The sequence below is a fragment of the Coccinella septempunctata genome, chromosome 3, assembly GCF_907165205.1.
Source record: "Coccinella septempunctata chromosome 3, icCocSept1.1, whole genome shotgun sequence".
NCBI lineage: Eukaryota > Metazoa > Arthropoda > Insecta > Coleoptera > Coccinellidae > Coccinella > Coccinella septempunctata.
Genome location: NC_058191.1, coordinates 38,155,070 through 38,167,793, shown reverse-complemented (window position 1 = coordinate 38,167,793; position 12,724 = coordinate 38,155,070).

Below are 12,724 nucleotides of genomic sequence, written 5' to 3'. Positions count from 1 at the left end.
AATTTAGGATGAAAAAAAATGGTGAAAATTGAGGAAGTTTCTTGAAACTGCTTATGTTAGTTATGTTGAAAAAATGTTATGATGTTTCCCCATTTCATCCCATTTTTACGACGATTGTTGGAATGTTGGAACAAGAAGATTGTGATGCCCATTGTGAAAAAATTCGTGAATAATTTAGACGAATTTTATTGGTGAGATTTTGAAGTATTATTCTATTTTTTTCACTTGTGTCTTAAGTCTCTACTGTCAGTTTGTATCGAAATGAGCCATTCCATGAAATCGTGTGAGTTACTAATTATAATAATGAGAACAATTCCTTAGTTTCCATTTTCATTACCATGTAAATATCGAACGAGCCAATATCCTAAACGAAACCACATGGTCGAATGAGGAGATAAGTTTTATTCCACTACTTTGCGATAATTCAGCTAACAAAAGGTCTAGGGTCGTATTAGGATCTATTTCAGTAATCATTTTCAATTTTGTTTTCAACTTTGTCATTTTGAAAGTTTTGTATAGGTGATTTTTGGTGGAAGGCTTCATTTAGACCAGTTCTACCTTCTGTTGAAAAAAGTATTGTTGTATTGTGAATATGAAAACATTTGATTTTGTTTAAAATTGGATATTCAGTGTACTTTGAGTTTACTGGACTGAAGGACTTAGGTCAAGTACCCCAAATTTTTTAGTTTCTTTTATTCCATTGTCAACCAACTGCTTTTATATGAGGGAATGGACTATTTTCGATTCTCAAATTTTTGACATATGCATCGCGATCATCTGTAGCATTCTGGCCTTCGTAGTTAGGGTCTTCACATCCTACTACTAGCTAGGTGAGAATATGGCACGTTGCCTACGCCAGGATATCACAAAGGAACGCGTTTGCATGCATGATGGTAACGGGTGGGCATCGTTAAATTATCACGGAAAGTGAACATCCACGTCCGCTCGGCTTTTCGCCCTGCAAATTGAACTGTTCAATAGGTTTGTGAATGCCGACCAAGGGCTACCAATCTTGCATACCATTCACGGATTGTTGATCATTTGGACGCACGGTAATCGTGTCCGCACATGCATGTCGTATCGAAGTGCAGAAACGTTGTATTGATGGATAAATCTCGCAGAAATTAGAGGCGAATTGTCTGAGAAATTAGATATACAGGGTGAGTCTTTGACTAGTACAAATATTTTAACAGTAGATTCTTGAGGTCCAAAGAAACACTTTAAACCTTTACCATTTTTCCCAAATCGGCTCGGTTTGAAAGATACAGGTTGTTGAAAAAGTATAAAAAATTTTATTCTCATTTTTATCTCACAAACGGTTTTATCGAATGAGATGAATTTCTGATTATAATTTTTCATTTATTCGGTGAATCTTTCTCGAAAACAAAATATTACCCATGTCCTCATTAAGACCATTACGTACCATGAAAATACCAAAACTTCAAAGAGCCCAACTCTTGGAACTAAGTTGGACGTTATCTAATGAATATTTGAACCTTTTGTAAAATAAAAGTATTCCTCATATTTGCTCGTATAATGCGCCGTTTTCGAGTAATTTGATATTCGAAAATTACGAAGTATCTGTGAAATTAGAAAAACTGGGTACTTCGGCTGAATACAATTCTGTCTAGAAGATCCACAGATGTGTAGTGTCACAGATTTAGCTAGTTCTCCTGAAGGTAATTTTGATTTTCCAAGGGTGTCACAGCTCATTATGAAAACTTAAAACGGCTATATCTTTTTATCAGGGTCGAATCGAAAAAAATCGTGTAGAAAAAAAGTGTTTATTTTGCCCTCAAGAATCTACTGTTAAAATAGTTGTACGAGTCAAAACTCACCCTGTATTATACCCACCTATTGAACACCAAACACACAAAATACTACAATCTTCATTATTTCAAAACCCTATTTATCACAACTTTTTTCTCTTTTTAATCTGATTATTTTTGTCTAGTTTTCCCTATCCCTACTTCTCATACTCATACTCATATTCATTTCAGATTTTAGAAAGCTGAAATTTTTTTAATATATCACTGAGATCCTGAGGATGAATTTCGTGTAGAAAAAAAACTTGATTTATAATATACAGGATGTTCCAAAATTCTTCGTTTTATCACTCGATATAAAAACTACAAAAATTTAATTTTTTCAAATGGAACATCCCGTTTTTTTATCTGAAATTTTCAGAGAAAATCTAACTATGTATCATGTTCCTATAACCATATGGTTTCCGAAGTAAAGTCAAATTTCTATGAAAGTGAGGGTTTTCATCATAAGACTTCTGTTGCTACCGTAGAATTACTGTCACGTTAATTTCATGACATTCTGAAATTATTAAAAACTCGGTTGAAGGTGTTTTTTCTTGTCTCATTCTTTCAAGGAATTGTGTGAATACTGCGGCTGGTATAGAAAAGCGAAAAAGTTATAATTAATAGGGTGTCTCATTTGAAGTAATGAATATTGTAGTACGCAACATTGAAATTATTTTAGTCCGATATATCTTAAGCATAAACCATAGTACCAAATTTTGGAAAAAATCCTTCTTTTTAAACGTTTAATACGCCACTCTCCTTTGAACATCCTGTATATTAATGTCATTGATGTTCACTTATTTTCATTTTTGGAACATAAGGACCTCAAAGGAAAGGAACTACATTACACAGCATCAATCATAGCCCAGTGATTCCCAAACAATAACAAAAATAATAATATTCAACAACAAAAACAAGCATAGCTTCAAACTAGTACAAGAAATTTAAACTCCTTTAAGCATTGATGAAGAGTTATACCAGGTAGGATCCAAGATAAGTTGGTATATCAACTAGAACAATAAGAGGTCAGCATAAACAAACTTTTGCGAAAATTTTTAGCATTAAACTTCATGAGAAGGCAACCTATATTTAATTTCTTTATGCTGAAAATATTTCAAAACTTTTTGTGGGTACCTAATTATATTATTTCATTCATAAAATTAGTTCTTTCTTTTCGGGGGCGTTCCCCATTGGCTTAGAGGGGGTAATTCTAAAAAGGTAAAAACTTAAATAGTTCTTTTATTTGAAACATAAAAAATATCAAAAAAATAGGAGAGAAAGAAAAATTCAGAATGAAAATTCGATACCCAAATAGGCATCAGCCATAAAAGAGTTTCCCCTGAAAAAATTTGAACCCCTGTCAAAGCACACTGGACGAGAATTTTTTTTTAACGTTACATCGTGCGATAGTAGCTTCATCAACAGACCGTTCTTGTAACAATTGGCAGTGGCCGTCGGACCGCACCGACGCTGAGCGTCTCCCTGGGTCGTCGGCGTCGTGTTCAATGATTCGAGCGGACATATATTATTTTTGCGGCCGCGTTGTAAATATGATGTCACAAAGCCATTCGTTACCGCCCTGCCAGCCGACACAAACGGAAAACCGCCTCCGCTGGAGTGTCAAATTCCGCCGTATTTATGGGACCGCATAACCGCCAACTCCAAGTTTGGCAACGTCGGGGACTTAAATCATACCACCTATCGTTATTGTTTCCTTTTTCGACAGTGTTCTCGATGCACAGGTGGAATAGACCAGAAGTTGTTTTGACATATCCTCCAAAATGGACTTAATTGTCGTGACATGATTGAAAACGCTGTTAAAAAACTATTATTTACTGTCATTTCAAATAAATAATGCCTTTTCCTTCCCTACCAACGTAGTAAAACCAACTTGAAACAAGAATGGGGTCGAAAAATATCAATATTTAAGTGTCGTTGTTCTTGCACTTCTATTGGCAACCTGGCACTAGGTTACTATGACGATAACTGGAGAAAGCACAGCTTAGAACTTCAAACTTGATTTCTATTGGACTACCCTATTCAGGACAATTGACGACGTTGCCAAGTGGACAACAAGAATATGGCAGGGCATACGAGGATATATTGAGAAATTCTTAGTCTACTATAGAACCAAACAAAATTTCAATGTCAAAATATTTTATTACTCAACGTATTCTCCTTTTAATTGGATACATTTATTACAACGAACCTGCAACGTCTCTAGACCTTTCGAAAAAAATGTTTCTTCTTGCTCTGCAAACCAGACCTCCACAGCTTTTATTACCTCCTCGTTTGAAGAAAATTTACGACCTTTTAAACTTTTTTTCAGTTGAGGAAAGAGATCATAGTCGGATGGAGCCAAATCTAGTAAATAAGGGGGGTGTTCTAGTAATTCAAACCCTAAACCACGAATTTTTTTCAAGACAACAGGAGATTTGTGTGAAGGGGCGTTGTCCTGCAAAAACAAAACACTTTTAGATAGCTCTCCGCGTCTTTTCTCTTCAATTTTTTTTACGTAGAGAGGTCAATAATGTCGAATAGTAATCTCCGGTTATTGTTCTACCGTTATCCAAAAAATCAATCATGATTACTCCATGGCAATTCCAAAAAACTGAAGAAAGAACTTTTCTTGTAGATTTTTTGACAACTTAGGTGTTGGAGAACCAGAGTTCACCATTCCATCGGTTGTTGCTTTGTTTCTAGATCGTAGAAATGTACCCAAGTCTCATCCATAGTAACAAGGTTTAAGAAATCAACATCGTTTTCAAATCGAGCACAGATCGAACGCGATGCTTCTACCCTTGCACGCTTTTGGTCAACATTCAAACATTTGGAGATCCATTTTGCAGTAATTTTTCTCATGTCCAAATTGACGTGAACTATATGATGAACGCGTTCGTATGAAATATTCAGTGCTTCAGATATCCATTTTAGCCTAATTCGACGGTCTGATAAAATCATGTCATGAACTTCATCGATATTTCTGGGGACCGACACAGAAACTGGCTTTCCTGATCGATCATCATCTTCAATGGAAAATTTAGCTCTTTTGAAGCTTGCAGTCCAATTTTTCACGGTCGCATACGAAGGACATTGATCACCAAGGGTATTAAGCATATCTTCGTAAATCTGCTTACCTCTTAACCCTTTTAAATACAGGTACTTGATGATGGCTCGATACTCCAATTTTTCGATTTTCACAATTTCGGTGGACATCTTCTTTCTTTTAATTTATTGCGTAACTCTGGTTTACTTTTTTGACCTCAAACTTCACACTGACACTTCTAATGAGTTATTATCCGTTGCTAGGGTAACTTGGTAATGCAATATTTTTTTTATGCATGGAACTGGTCTAGGCTAACTAGATATCAATACATCCTCGTATCTCCACCTAGACAATAAAATCGTTTTCCTTAATTAGGAGACTGTGTTGAGATAAAGTGGATCCAAGAAATTTCATAGAAGAATATAATTCGAAATCCACTCTGTTATCAGCAAGAGGAAACCCCCTTCTTTAAAAGGTGAGTCTTTGACTCGTAAAAATATTTGAGCACTAGATTCTTCAGATCAATAGAAACACTTTTTCCTATACCATTTTTTCCGATTCGGCTCTGATAAAAAGATATAGCTATTTTAAGTTTTCATAATGAGCTGTGCCACCCCTGGAAAAACAAACTTACCTTCAGAATAACAATTTCTTGTGGTTTTTCAACAGCCTGTACCTTCTAAACCGTGCGAATTCAGAAAAAATGATAGAGGAAAAAAGTATTTCTTTTGACCTCCAAAATCCAAAATAATTGAAATATTTTTGCGAGTCGAAGACTCACCCTGTATACCTGCCGTGTCTATTTCCAGCCTACGTATCGCATAAATCGGTTTCAGTATGAAATTCCACAATAGATATCCCCATTGCTTGTTTGAGGGATATTTTTCACCAACCCTTGCTTCCATTCACCCTCTGACTGGACGGTGGAAGTAATTCGTCAGTTGATCATTATAGCGTGAAGCTGTTTGGTGCCAACAAATCAGGCGTGGTCACTTTGTAAGCACACATAGCTGCTACCATACCTACATTCGCGTGAGAGGCAAAAATATTCGCAATTTTTCCCAACAGACGCCAAGGTTGTGCAAAAAGACATGTTGAATAATGTTCGCATGAAGAAAACCAATAATGACCATCGGGAACGCTAATTGGGTAATTGGAAGAACTTTTCAAAATAGGTAAAGTGTATGGCATTAAAAAAAAAAACACTCGAATTATCTTTAAAACAAGATGTGTAATATTAAGGGTTGATGGAATCACTCTCACAAGCTTGACTATCCCTCTATGAACCATAAAGTAAAGAACCGTAAAGTGTATGGCATTTAAAAAAAAACAACTCGAATTATCTTTAAAACAAGATGTGTAATATTAAGGGTTGATGGAATCATTCTCACAAGCTTGAATATCCCTCTATGAACCAAAGTTTACCCCTTTCTGCTTTTTTTCTGATTTTGCATGGGGGCTTAGATATCAAGGATAGTACCTCTTCAATTTTATTTTACCAGAGGATTCGTAGGAAAAAATCAGAGCATTCCTGATTGGTCTTTAAATACTTTATTTACATACACCTGAGCAAGAGTCACGTAATGCCAGGGCACCCTGTCTATCTTCCTAATGTTCAGCCACGTTTCGTTTATTATGCATTAAAATCAGAACCTAAAAAAGTAATTATACTAGGATGTATTGATATCTACTTAGCCTAGACCAGTTCCATGCATAAAAAAAAATATTGCGTTACCATAGCAAAGAACAATAACTCATTTGAAGTGTCAGTGTCAAGTTTGAGGTCAAGAAAATAAACCAGAGTTGGGCAATAAATTAAAAGAAAGAAGATATCCACCGGAATTATTGAAAATAGAAAAATTGGAGTATCGAGCCATCAATTCAAAAGGGTTGAGAGGTAAGCAGATTTACGAAGATATGCTTAATACCCTTGGTGATCAACGTCCTTCGAATGCGACCGTGAAAAACTGGACTGCAAGTTTCAAAAGAGGTAAATTTTCTATTGAAGATGATGACCGTCAGGGCAGGTCAGTTTCTGTGTCAGTCCCCGAAAATATCGATGCAGTTCAGACATGATTTTGTCGGACCGTCGAATTTGGCTAAAACGGATATCTGAAGGACAGAATATTTCATACGAAAGCGTTTATCATATAGTTCACGTCATTTTGGACGTGAGAAAAATTTCTGCAAAATGGATCCCCAAATGTTTGAATGTTGACCAAAAGCGTGCAAGGGTAGAAGCATCCCGTTCGATCAGTGCTCGATTTGAAAACGATTAAGACATAGCCGAATTGTTATGATGAGACTTGGATACATTTCTACGATTCAGAAACAAAGCAACAATCGATGGAATGGCGACACTCTGGTTCTCCAAGACCTAAGAAGTTTCGTGTCCAAAAATCTGCTGGAAAAGTCCTGGCTTCAGTTTTTTGGGATTGCCATGGAGTAATCATGATTGATTTTTTGGATAAGGATAGAACAATAACCGGAGAAGACTATTCGACATTACTGACCACTCTACGGGAAAAAATTAAAGAGAAAAGACGCGGAAAGCTATCCGAAGGTGTTTTGTTTCTGCAGGACAACGCCCCTGCACACGAATCTCATGTTGCCATGCAAAAAATTCGCGATTTAGGGTTCGAATTACTAGAACACCCCCCTTATTCACCAGATTTGGCTCCATCCGACTATCACCTCTTTCCTCAACTGAAAAAAAGTTTAAAAGGTCGTAAATTCTCTTCCAATGAGGAGGTAATAAAAGCTGTGGAGGTCTGGTTTGCAGGGCAAGAAGAAACATTTTTTTTTGAAAGGTCTAGAGACGTTGTAGGTTGGTTGTAATAAATGTGTCCAATTAAGAGGAGAATATGTTGAGTTATGAAATATTTTGACATTGAAATTTTTATTGGTTGAATAGTTGGCTAAGAATTGTTCACTATATCCTCTTAACTAATAAATTAGCATAATTACCATTGGGAAAAAAGAATCTATGTTGAAGAACTAATTCCTATATAAAAAATATCTGAAAAATAACTCCGTCATTGTCATTGTCATATTCCACCCAAATATTCTTTTTTCTCAATCGTTAGAAGTGTGCTTGCGGCAATTTTTCCTCGCCCCAAAATTCCATAGAAGAAAGCACTACAGGGGACTGTGAGAATCTCCCTGCAATTACAGTAACCGACCTTACAATCACAACGTCTTCCTGCTGATGAGAAAGGAGCAAGAACTACCCTCCCAATAAATAATGAGCACTAACGGAGGACCTGTCGATTTCCCTTCCGACTTCTTTCCTTTTATTCGACTTCTATAATTATGCCGTTTTCGCTGACTGAAGGGCGTTTCGAGGCAATAAAACTCGAAGGGATGTAGGATATATTCCTTTTCCAGATTTCATATTAGAGAACCCAGTCAGGATTTACCGAATATGTAAATTCTTTTTCGAAAATTTCAACACTCGTGGAATATTGTTTTTATATAGGGTCACAGACAGGGTGAGTCTGGCCACTATAGCTATACAGGGTTTTCGACTCGTACAAATATTCTAACAGTAGATTGTCGAGGTCAAAAGAAACGCTTGTTTCCTATACAATTTTTTTCGATTCGGCCCTGACAGAAAGATAAAGCTATTTTAAGATTTCATGAGCTGTACCAACCCTGGAAAAAAAATTAGGCACCTTCAGAATGATCAGCTGAATTTGTGAAGCTACACATCTAGACACATCTGCTCAGACATCTGTGGATCTTTCAGAGTTGAGCTCAGCCAAAGACTAAATCAGAAAAAAAATCATATATGTGGTTAATTACATGTTGAAGAATATATATTCTCTTAATCTGACAATTTAAGCCTGACGACAATGTGTTTGAGGGTGCCAAACTTGCAAAAAAAAGTCATGTGTACATTCTCGTACGTGGTGGCTTTTTTCTTACTTTGAAGCTAATGACTCAAGAATAACGGAAAAAAACATAATTTGACAGTTCCAGAGAGCCGAAACAAACAAAAAATGGCATTAAGGTCACAAGCATCAGTTTTTTCGAATTATCTCCTCAGCTGGGCTTCAAATTGTTTTCGCATTCATTATAAAAGTTGTAGAGCATATTATTTTCTACAAATTTTGTCCGAAGCAATTTCTTCTACGTTCGAACGTTTTTGAGATACATGGCGATGAATGTACATTAGACTGGGTGACTATATTGACCTTGGCCTTTCGCATGTGTGGCTAAGCTCCTCGACCTCATCGCCCCTTAACTCGAAAAAGGTTAAGAGTATGTAAAATTGCTTGAGACTGAAGTTGTATAGAATTTTATCATCTACAACTTCCACAATGAATACAGAAACGATTAGAGGTACAGGAAGGGAGATATTTGAAAAAAGTTCTTTGTCATCATCTTCAAACTGTCAGATTAAGAAAACCCCTCCTGATTAGTGTCAGATGAATTGGTCAACATGCTGCAACATCCAGATTAACCATCTGTATGAAAATCTGACACGCACGAGTATGTATACTTCATTCAAATTTATTTCAGCAGTCGGTTGGCCATGAAATAATTTTCTCAAGTTTCTGTAACTAGAACGAAGTTAGGTTGGCACTCATGAAATGTCGTTAATGTCATAACGCCGTTGCCACAACTAATATCTCTTTTTATCACGAAAATGCCGAAAGTGATTGAAAAAAAGAGACAGGGTTTCAGGAAGTGCTATTTAGAATTCAGGTCCGCTCATTCAAATAGTTATACCCTGATATTCTAAAATCCACAATACGTCAGACGGTAGCGAACATATCAATGTAAGAGAATTTATATAATGTTTCATCTGAATCTAAACGACTTATATTTCAGCTGAATATTTCCACAATCAGAAAGATTGTGAATGAAGAGGATGACAAAGAATTTCCTTCTATTGGGAGACCCAAAAAAGTGGTGGCATTTGAGAATTTTTTATTTGAGTGAAGTAATGCGAAAAATTTACTATAGGATTTTCGATAAATATCATCGGAGAATAAGTTCCCTAAAATGGATTTTTCTATTTTTCATTTGACTTGTCCTATACAATGTAAATGTCTTAAGGTACTAATAAATACCTAATTATTATTATTACATCAATGTATTAAGATGAATAGCCACAAATACGCGCAAGTTGCCCTGTTACTTGTTTATTCATGTGAAATTTTTGTTTAACGGTGAATTTTTGCATCTTAACTTGAAACTGCCTTTAATTCCTTTTACTTATATATTGATGCAATATGATTTTTGTTGAAGAATTTAACATTTTGTATTTATCTGTTAATTCCTTCGGGAGATACCCATTCCCAACAACTGCATCATATGCATTTCATCTTCGGGTTAATATTTTTGAAATCTACAAATGATGTAAGCCAAAGAAGATAACGAACATTAACTCTCCTCAAGCTAGTGCATATTATGATATTATACTGATCTCTTGTATTTTCCATGCAAATAACTGGATTTGGTATGCCTTCAATCAGTTTGTATTAACTTCAATTATGTTCGTCACATATTTTCCGAAGAGATTCGATATTGTGATAAAATACGTAATAACAGAAACTTTTACGTAGAACGGGCAACATAGCGTTGATTTGAAACCCAAAAATGTTTTGACAAGCTTCATAACCCCACATTTTCGTACTATACAGAGTGAAATGTGGCCAACCGACTGCTAAAATAAAATTGAATGAAGTATACAATTAATGATTTTTTTTTGCATTTTCAAAGGACAGCAGTGACCTTGCGTCACGTCCGAATGTCAGTCCTTTAAAAGTAGCGCTTTCTTTGGGTCCAATTAACATATCTGCAAAAAATCTGACACGCTCTAAAATTTTTTTTTATTATTTTCAACTCTTTCGTACGGCCAGCCCCACCACGCAAACTGTCAGATTAACATGAATTTATCATCAGAGACACGTAGGGAATGTACAATATCTTAATCTAGAATGTTCGTGTATGTAAACCTGACAATTTCTTTTACATCTTTGAAAACCTGCAGACGCTTTCCCCACCGCTGAAAGTGCATACATCATTAAACTTTTTTTCTTTCTACCATGTAATCTTAAAAATCCACTAGGTCTCCACGACGCTCGAGTAAATCCTGATTTAGCATCTGCTCCTGATATAAAACTTCTGGAGCTCTAAAAAATTGTACTTTATGGAAGGTCAGTGATCCTCATCAATTGTTGAGCAGTGTATTTTTACTGCTTCGAAAATCACGAATAACTGCATACAATTTGCAGCGTTCTTCCTTCACCCAAACCTAGAAATCACCCCCTTCATCCCCATCACAAGGGAGACGTTTCGTCGATAATTAGAGTTAATCTACATACACGTCGACTTCTTTGAAAACGGGCCGGTCTGGAGTCAAACGGCGAATCTTTTCTCCCAAACCGCCTCGGGGATCGTGTCTCGGAAACGTTTCCGCGCCCCAAAACATCCCTTCAGAATAAACAGGGTGTTCCATGAGAACTACCTCGCAATTACTGTAACCGAACGTTCAATCACCTGGGCTACCCTGCTGCTGAGAAAAGAACACAGTTCCACCCATCAATTCATTAGGGGTGGACTCCAAGTTATCGTTCTTTTCTGCTGAATAATTAAACATGCGTTTTGTTCGACAATTTGGGGTGTTTCGGGAAAAGTTGGACTTTATTATGGGATTTTATTGGGAGACCATTGTCTTCCGAGGTGAATTGCGTGATTGACAGGTCAAGAAAGCCCCTTGGGATTTCTTAGAATTATTAGGGTGGTTGGGATGTTAGATGAGGGTTTCTTGAGCTCATTGTGTGAAGCATACATTCATTTTGAATGGTGAAAATTTCGTCTGCGGATGAAAAAATTGTAAAAATCAAAATGCATTTTTCGCTATCTGTTTCGTAGAAGGAAATACAAAACATGCGTTTGATTTGTCCTTGATGGTCTAAGAAAGGAACAATCTAATCAGCATATGTCATCTGTTTGGTTATTTACTAAGGTCTTAGTTTATAGGGATAGCGAAAAATACATGTAGTGGTGAAAACCTCATATTTGTGAATAAAATGTGTACGAGTTTCTTAATTTCAACTTTTTTTGGCTATCACCCTCAAATACGCCAAACAGTGTTTTCCTAATGTTCAATATTCGAATTTTGTAGTGACCTAACTCATCTTTTTCAATCTAAATATGACAAATATTCTTGAAGAACAACTCTTGTAGTAAATCTCGAAATTTCATAGGGGCAAAGATCTTTGGCAGTCTGAATGGAATAGGTGCACTATTTTCAATAAAGAATTAGTTACTGATCCCTCGTATAGAGTTCTTGGTTTTGATCTTCCCAAAAAAATATGGTGTATTCTGAATCGTATAAGAACAGGTCATGTACGTTGCAATAGTATGCTTTTCAGATGGAATTCAGTTGAAAGCCCTAGTTGTGAATGCGGGGAACCAGAAGAAACCATAAATCATCTGGTTAATCATTGTCCGATTTATAAATTTCAGGATGGTTTTAGAGCTATACATGCAGTTTCCGAATCTTTTTTGAATTGGGTTGTCAATTTTAGGTCAATCTGACATATTGAATCTAATTTTATTATTTTACCTTTTACTGCTTTCGTTTTTTCTCTTTTTCAGATAAAAGTTTCTGGTATTTGGGAGAAAACTTGCTGTATTTCCTTTTTATTGGAAAAAGAATCAATTTTTGCAGTGCAAGATGCCCTTTAATATGGAATATTTCAGCTTATTATTTCGTGAACAATTACAATCCGTCAATCCAGTACACTCACGGGGAGAAAGGGTTTTTTTACTGAGGTTTTTCCCTAAGCTCTTGTTTCACCTATTTGTATGGTACCCCGTTACGCCAACCTCTGCTAAAACTGTATCTCAT